Consider the following 9,908-nt stretch of genomic DNA (forward strand, 5'->3'; position numbering starts at 1 on the left):
CTGTAACGAAACACATGGGATTTATCCAAACAGCGCTCGCATTCTGTTCATGAAGAACACTGTAAAAACTTCCAAGTTTGATCACATTTCAAACTCTGTAAATGATTTCTCCACATGCATGCGTTTCTAATACTGTGTTGGTGTGTCTTTATACGTTGCAGGAAGTGATCCGGCATGTTCCACACGTCTGTCCTGTGTTTCCTTAAATTTATGCGTGAAGTGCTTGAATTTGGGATTATTTTTTTTAAAAATTAGATCATTCCTTTATTGTTCCGTCTTAAATGTTTGTTATTTTCAAAAGTTATTTAAATGACTATTTCTTTACTATGTATTTCTGTCTTTGATGTATGTGTTTGGCGACATCTTTACAGGTTTCCTGGAGTATTTCTACGTATACTATTTATTACATAAAAGACTGGGTTTTGTTTATATGTAGTTTTTAAAATGCACCGTTACAGTTATTTATATTTATGTTATACATAATATTAAGATATTTATACAATATTTTGTTCACTGAATGTTTGTTTTCGGTAGGAATTGTTGTTTCACACTATACATTATAAATATAGGACAAAGTAATGCATTGGTTAAGCACTTGTTTAATAAATATTAATATAGTTTTTAAAAAATTAATTTCAAAACACCTTAAATAAAATTCATTCATTCATTATCTGTAACTCCTTATCCAGTTCAGTGTCAGTCACCCGGAGGAAACCCACGCAGACACAGGGAGAACACACCACACTCCTCACAGACAGTCACCCGGAGGAAACCCACGCAGACACAGAGAGAACACACCACACTCCTCACAGACAGTCACCCGGAGGAAACCTACGCAGACACAGGGAGAACACACCACACTCCTCACAGACAGTCACCCAGAGGAAACCTACGCAGACACAGAGAGAACACACCACGCTCCTCACAGACAGTCACCCAGAGGAAACCTACGCAGACACAGGGAGAACACACCACACTCCTCACAGACAGTCACCCAGAGGAAACCTACGCAGACACAGAGAGAACACACCACACTCCTCACAGACAGTCACCCGGAGGAAACCCACGCAAACACAGGGAGAACAAACCACACTCCTCACAGACAGTCACCCGGAGGAAACCCACGCAGACACAGGGAGAACACACCACACTCCTCACAGACAGTCACCCAGAGGAAACCTACGCAGACACAGAGAGAACACACCACACTCCTCACAGACAGTCACCCAGAGGAAACCTACGCAGACACAGAGAGAACACACCACACTCCTCACAGACAGTCACCCAGAGGAAACCTACGCAGACACAGAGAGAACACACCACGCTCCTCACAGACAGTCACCCAGAGGAAACCTACGCAGACACAGGGAGAACACACCACACTCCTCACAGACAGTCACCCAGAGGAAACCTACGCAGACACAGAGAGAACACACCACACTCCTCACAGACAGTCACCCGGAGGAAACCCACGCAAACACAGGGAGAACAAACCACACTCCTCACAGACAGTCACCCGGAGGAAACCCACGCAGACACAGGGAGAACACACCACACTCCTCACAGACAGTCACCCAGAGGAAACCTACGCAGACACAGAGAGAACACACCACACTCCTCACAGACAGTCACCCAGAGGAAACCTACGCGGACACAGGGAGAACACACCACACTCCTCACAGACAGTCACCCGGAGGAAACCCACACAGACACAGAGAGAACACACCACACTCCTCACAGACAGTCACCCAGAGCGGGAATCGAACCCACAACCTCCAGGCCCCTGGAGCTGTGTGACTGCGACATTTACTGATAAATGTGTTATTCACAAAACAGGAACTTAAATTAAACCAATCTAACAATGTTCCCCAGTTTGGAAAGGCACCAAATTGTTTCTGATGTTGATGATATTTGTTACAGTCTAAAATGTAGTATTAAGCAAAGAAGTCCATCACTTTAAACCCTAGTTTTTATAGCAGGTGATTTGATGTGTGTCCCTGTTGTAATTCTGGCTTTTCTGGCCTTTTCTTCAGTGTGTTGATTGCCCTCAGTATAATGTGTACTTCCGCCTGTCTATCGTAACCCATTTGTTACAGTGGGTCTCAACCAGCATGAATGTATGAGGGGGATTGAGTTTGATGACCAGCCACTCTGACCTCTCCATGTGGTGCTAAGTGCCGCAAATCGACACGATGTGATATCCAGGCTCTTACTTTCCAATTTCTGTCATAAAAACAAGTGCTTTGCCCTGACCTTCTCCTCCCTCCATGGCCGTCGCCTTTTAAAGACAATAAGCAATGCTGCGGCCTGCACGCTAATAGTCCAATCAAAAGCACTTAGCATGTGTTTATGCCAAGGGAGCGGGAGCAGGCGCTACTGGTTAGCATTAGCTTGTAGTGGTGGTACAGCAATTAGATCTCCGGCTCAAAGAGAGAGCGAGGCTGCACTCCTGTGCTGGCACGCACTGGTTTGCCGTGATGCCCGCTGCTCAGAGTGCCCGCTGGCTGACTGACTGGCACAGTGGAGGCTTGCTGGGTGGCTGAGCTGGCACTGAGACAGGCTCCATGAGTCACACATATACATACATACATACATACACCTGCAGCGAGGAGGTCTGTGCCAACACCCCGGAGAGTCTTAGTCACAAGTGAGATCGGTCACTCCCTCTCTTTTCCTCTTTCTCTCTGGTCACACTCATATTTATCCCTGTCCAGTTGTGGTGTGTGTGTGTACATGCATTAAAATGGTTTCTCCAATTGCTCTTTACATTTGGAACTTTGACAGGACGCGGTACGTCTTTATCACCAAAGCATTCATGGGATGTACAGGGGTTGGACAATGAATTGGACCAGAGCCTGGTCGCCAATCTTCATTAATTGCACATTGCACCAGTTATCCACCACTTATCTAGGAAGCAGTCCGAGTTAAGAAACCCAGACCTCCCTCTCCCCAGCGACTGCTTCCAGCTCCTCCGGAGGTATACCGAGGCGTTCTCAGGCGTTGAGATATCTAGTCTCTCCAGCGTGTTCTGGGTTTCCCCCAGGGCCTCCTCCCCGTTGGACATGCCCGGAACACCTCACCAGGAAGGCGTCCGGACCAGATGCCCGAACCACCTCGACAGGCTCCACTCCAAGTCTCTCCCGGACGTCCGAGCTCCCAACCCTGTCTCTAAGGGAGAGCCTGCGGAGAAAACTCATTTCTCGATCACTACCCAAAGCTCATGACCATAGGTGAGGGTTGGGATGTAGATTGAACGGTAAATCGAGAGCTTTGCTTTTCTGCTCAGCTCTCTTCACCACAACGGACCGGTACAGAGCCTGCATTACTGCTGGCGCTGCACCGATCCGCCTGTCAATCTCCCGCTCCATCTTTCCCTGAACAGGACCCTGAGATATTTGAACTCCTGCAAGAAAATACATTCATTCATTCATTACCTGTAACCCTTATCCAATTCAGGGTCGCGGTGAGTCCAGTGTCTACCTGGAATCATTGGGCGCAAGGCAGGAATACACCCTGAAGGGGGCACCAGTCCTTCACAGGGCAACACAGACACACACACACCTTCACTCACACACTCACACCTACGGACACTTTTGAGTCGCCAATCCACCTACCAACTTGTGTTTTTAGACTGTGGGAGGAAACCGGAGCACCCTGAGGAAACCCACGCAGACACAGAGAGAACACTCCTCACAGACAGTCACCCGGAGGAAACCCACGCGCACATGGGTAGAACACACCACACTCCTCACAGACAGTCACACAGAGGAAACCCACACGGACACAGGGAGAACACACCACGCTCCTCACAGACAGTCACCCGGAGGAAACCCACGCAGACACAGGGAGAACACACCACACTCCTCACAGACAGCCACCCGGAGGAAACCCACGCGCACACGGGGAGAACACACCACACTCCTCACAGATAGTCACCCAGAGGAAACCCACGCAGACACAGGGAGAACACACCACGCTCCTCACAGACAGTCACCCAGAGGAAACCCACGCAGACACAGGGAGAACACACCACACTCCTCACAGACAGTCACCCGGAGGAAACCCACGCAGACACAGGGAGAACACACCACGCTCCTCACAGACAGTCACCCGGAGGAAACCCACGCAGACACAGGGAGAACACACCACGCTCCTCACAGACAGTCACCCGGAGGAAACCCACACAGACACAGGGAGAACACACCACACACCTCACAGACAGTCACCCAGAGCGGGAATCAAACCCACAACCTCCAGGCAGAAAATACAGCTTTCCAAAAATTACCATTAAAAAATAATGAAATACAGAAGTGAGCAACAATAGTGAATACACTACACTTTAGTTAGTGCAAACCATAACAACAACTGCCAGTGGTTAACAGTGCAAACGTGAAGTGTGACCTTAAATCAGGGTCACGCTGCAGAGGATAACTACAGTCAAGGGATCACTGTCATAACCTCTAATGTGGGCTGGAGAAGACGGTCTCCAGAACTCTTCACTGTACAACAACAAAACCAGGGCTGTACGGTGAGTGCAGTACGTGAAATTTCAAACACAAAATATAGTTGGAACACGTAGCCTTCAACATTTCCAGGCTGGAAGATTAAGTAAGATTAATCAAGATTAAAGCTAAATACAGTTTTAAACGTTACATGTGAGTGTTTTAGGTGGGCATCAGATTGCAAACCCCATACGTTCATGATTTTGGGCCTCAAACAGGGCATTTCCATTTTCTTTCTGCGTGGCATTTGACACTAATGACAACAAAAAAGGATAGAGAGAAATATCCACTGCGACAGACAAGGGATTGAGGATCTGTTGCCTGATGGAATTCTGTGGAAATGAGTGAAGTGTGATTTCCACCCCTCCATTACAGACAGGCCCTTAAGCCTTTAAGCATGACTGTGTTTAAAAGAAAAAAAAAATACGGCTAAAACTCGGCTGAGGCAGATAACACGCGCGAGACGAGGATAAACCAACATCTGATGTCAGTGCGCCGCAACTGACACCCAGCGTCCGAACAAAACCGCATCCAGGCCTTGTCTGTCACAGCCTGAGCAAAGCTGCTCTTAATCACACACTGGTATTTAAACATTTAATGCAACAGTAGAGGGAGGAGGCTGGAGATGATGATGATGATGATGATGATTTGCGATTAAATGATTTCATCACTGTATTAGGGGATTTAGACGTCCGTGGAAATAGATTAGTTCTACATCCATTTTCACTCTGACTGGCAGGGATCCAAACTGCTCAGAGATGAAGAAATGAAGAAAGAAACAAAGAGAGAGAGGGAGAGAGGGGGCCGTGCTGTGACAGATGGAATGGAGGGACTTGCTGGGTAGCTTTAAGGTTGCTATTGCCACCTGGTGGTGGAAGAGTGTATATAGAAATGCTGGATAAAACACACTGACATTGCCAAAGCTTTTCTTAACAAACTCCTTCTACAAAGCCGTACTGGAGACTGTTAGCTCTTTACTAGCGCACAATGCGAATGCTCATATGACTGTAACGCCTCGTGATGTCATAAGGCTACTGCGCGCAAGAGAAATTCAGACCGAGATCGAACCCAGCACCGTGCTCAAAAAAACAAAAAGAACAAGAGTCACCATTAAAAGATCATATCTTTAACGCTCATCCTTTCAAAGCCATCCACAATTACAATCTCAGGTCATTATGCCACTGCTGGCTCTTAGAGGAAGGTTTAATTACAAGAGCAGGGCCTACCATCAACTTTCAGAGATAAGAATCTGCTCTTAGACCCGCGGGCCAACACTCAAAGTAACGAAGGCCCTGAAGTCAAATATTCAGGAGAACAAATAAGACATGAAATGATGAAGAAAAGACAAATAGAAGACAAGGAGAAAAACAACTTGGAGAATGAGGAAGTGGGGGGCAAAACAACACAAAGTGACTGCAAGTTCATTAATTAGAATTTCAAATCGGACAAACTCAAGATGACAGTGGCGCACTTGTCAAGTCAGATCATGGCTTGCTGGAGCAGTTAGGAACACACTGCCCAAAGCACAAAACGCGGGAGTCTTTCAGCGCAAACAACGAACGGCCCCTTGTGGGTGTGTGTGTGTGTGTGTGTGTGTGTGTGTGTGTGTGTATGAGATGATTGCATGCAATCTCTTCATGTTCTCTGAACACCAGGGTCCGCCTCTCTCTCCTTGCCCAGCGATGTCATTCTCCCTTCGAATGAAAAGTGACAAAATGTTCTCTTGAGGCGAAGGCGTGATGCCAGAGCTGCCAGAGAACAGGGAGACCGGAGGGCTAAGGCGAGCCAGGGGAGGTGGAGGGCACACGCAGACTCTTTGAGGCTCTGTGGGCAGGGCACCAGGGGTTAAGGTGCTAAGATGGCCCTCTGCAGGCAATGCACTCTCGGGTAAGGCAGGAGAAGATGCGGTCCTACGACTACACCAGAGGGCGAGGATTCGGAAAAAGGATAATGACAGGGTGGGCCTATGAGGAGCTTTGGCTTCCTGGGTTTATACCAGAGAGAGAGAGGGAGGGAGGGAGGGAGAAAAGCAGGCAGTCTGGGCAGTAGACCAGGTCAGTCAGTGGGTAACTGTAGCCAGATTGCTCAGGCTTCAGACAGGAAAGAGCTAGCCAGCTAGTGCCCTGCCCTAAAGAGCCTCTCATTTAGGAGCAGAGCCAATCACAGCAGACGAGGGCAAAACTATCTCAGGTATTTACCCAAAGTCCTTAAAACTTGAACAGAGGTCATTTCTGCGATAGGGCGGACAAAAGAAGAAGAAAACCTGCTGAAATGAGTGAAGTGGATGAGTTTTTATGGACTGAAATTGCCCCGGTGTGAAGCAGGGAATGATTAGACATTGGGTTAACAAAAACATTAAAAAAAAACCCTCACTCAACCAGTGATGGATGTCTAGCTGATCCTTGACAAAGCAACATACACGGTGTCCGTTCCATGTTGCTGAAAGAGAGATATGCAGAAGTGTGCAGACCGTGACGGCCCGTGGGCAGGAAGCTGCCAAGCGTTCGCAGCTTTAATCTGATCCATTATGCTGACGGGGTTTGACTCCGTTCCAGGACCGTTGGTGCCTTCACACTCAGAGAGAGAGAGCGTTCTGGCAGCCACCGCCGTCACCTGCGCCGTGCACAGCGACACTTTGTCAGTCAGTCGCACCTGATCTGAATTCCAACGTGGTTGTGTCACACCTGCCCAGATCCCATCTTCAATTCCCACTTGCTCCTCGATTGTTTCATTCAAGATAATCTTTTTGTCTCTTCAAATTTCACTCGTGGTTAATACAACGTGTGTGTGTGTGTGTACAGGGAAGCTGTGTGTTTGTGGGCTGGTGAGAGTCTTGAATGAATTAATGATGTTTAACACAAGTAGGGCATGTTGGAATGATGAATAAGTGTGGGACAGAGGAAGAGTAGGGGAAAGCCTTCAGCCCTGAGGGCTGCAACCGCACCCCCAAACTCTTTCTAACTAACCTACTCATACATCATTACAATACCCAGTCCCAGTCCTCGCTCTCTTCTCTTCCCTCAGATGTACACACACTCACAAATTACACTTTACATACCGGCGTCCAAGGTCCTTAAAGGGGAAGTCTACAACAGTGGGGAAACTCTGTTCTCTGGTTTGTTTACATTCGGAAGCTCTGCATTTTTTAAGACGGTACGGTTTTGTGTTTGTTTGTATGTGTCGGAAGTTTACGTATTTATTCACTGTTGGTGCTCAAGCTTTTTAGTTTTGTAGCAGTGTAGATTTGCAATTACTTTCATGAAGGTAGCGTTCTCCTGAATTTAAGAATCAGTTCCATTTAAAGCAAAATTAAGTCAATGTTACCCACCTATGGATCAGGAATAGAGCAATATCCTCATCTCAATATTTGGCTGCCTCTTCACTGTCTAATATCCTGCAAAATGTTGCTTTTCTGCCGTGAGCAGAGAGAAAGAAAGCCTAGCATGCTAGACTGAGACACTTGTTTTTTTTTTACCTATTTAAAACACTACAGCTTCTTAACATTCATTCATTCATTATCTGTAACCCTTATCCAGTTCAGGGTCGCGGTGGGTCCGGAGCCTACCTGCAATCATTGGACGCAATGCGGGAACACACCCTGGAGGGGGCGCTAGTCCTTCGCTTCTTAACGTATTAGATCTCTTTCCAACACTTGTAAAGACTTGTAAATAGTGAGGAAATGGTGTTTATTTATTAAAATCGTGAATGTTGCCTTTAAGAATGCTTCCTGTGAAAACTCAACCAGCATTCACACACATCTTTATTCTCAATATAAAAACACAAAGGACAAAATATTGCTTTTAATAACACATTTAATTAAAAGGATCAAGGAAACCAAGTCATGTCTTTCGAATGTATCGCATTGAAAAGTATCCACAAATATAGACGCATCTACGATATAAAACATAGAATTGCTATCAAACAAACTGTGCTTCATCTTCTAATTTTCTAAAATGGCATCCAAGGCAACACAGGTCTAATGACTGAAGAATGTGACATTTAAGGTAAGGATTTCGTTTAGATAAGACAAAGAATTCAAATACATGGCAATACCTGATATTCTTTTCCCATACACTTCCCCTTTAAAATGACCCAGAGTTTAGCACCATAGCTCAGCGGAGTCCGGAAAACCCTGCTCTTCCAATGAACAATAATTTATTACCCACTTATCAGATGCCAAAACAATATTAGCCAATGTGGATATAATTTGATATCATATCCCACATTTATTAAAATTCTCTTTTGAATGCTGATATTTGAATTTGAATTGAACAGCGCTGAGAAAATGGAATGGTGCAAAGCTCTTAACATCTTAATGCAGTGAGTGTTTTCTTTAATTATCAATAAAAGGTACTTAGGAAAAAATCTTTAGCTGGTTCTCGTGCCCTCCCGAAGAACACACATATGGCAGAACCTACATCTACACGGCTCTTTTGCTTCCATTATTCTTGCATTAACATCATCTGTGATACACCACCTTTTCAACCACAGCACATCGACAGACAGTGTGTTAGCATGGAATGTGCTTCTCATAGAAGACCACTGAAGTTTGATTCTTGTTGTTCGGTTGTGCTAAAATCTTATGTACACTATTGCAAAGCGTGTTTGGTAACGGAACACTGATCATTGAGACAACAGGTAAAATCTGTGCAAGTGCACGTTAATGAACAGAACAGAATGAAGGTCTACGTGTGAGAGATACATTACTACGAGTACAAGAAAAGGAATACTGTAATCATCGTAAAATTATTGCAAACTTCGAAGTGTCCACAAATTTTGTTCAAGTTTCTGTTCATGAAAATTGTTGCTACACTGTGTTAGGGCTGGGCGGTACGGCAAAAACGTATATCACTGTATTTTTACGTTTCTGGCAGTTTCACAGCATATCCCAGTATTATTTATTTCGATTTTATTTGGTGTGACTGGGACCTTATAAAGGCTTGTGTCGAGAGCACACTTTGGGTTGTGTAGTGTTTGCATGGCGGCACAAAATGACAATACCGATGTCCTCGGGTTACGTCAGTCCTGAGTTACGATGTTTCGTGGTTACGACACATCTCCCATTTATTGTATAAAGCCTTGTTTCTACTTAAGTGGTTCTGCGTAAACGTCGTAACGTGAACTTCGTGTTTGGTGTGCGCGGCGCGGCGGAAGAATACACGGTTACGCGGCTCGGGACCGAGGAGGATAGGTGTTAGGATAGGATAAGTGCTTACAGTATGTTATTTACGTACAGTATGTACGTATGTTCCGACTTACACCGAAAATCGGTTTACGATGCGACGTAGGAACAGATCACTGTCGTAAGTCGAGGACTTACTTAAATTATTGTGCTTGTGTTTTTGTAGCATATTAAGCAGCTCCTAATTTCATTCTGCACTTTTTTTTGCACCAATACAGGGGGTC

The sequence above is a fragment of the Hoplias malabaricus genome, chromosome 4, assembly GCF_029633855.1.
Source record: "Hoplias malabaricus isolate fHopMal1 chromosome 4, fHopMal1.hap1, whole genome shotgun sequence".
Lineage (NCBI taxonomy): Eukaryota > Metazoa > Chordata > Actinopteri > Characiformes > Erythrinidae > Hoplias > Hoplias malabaricus.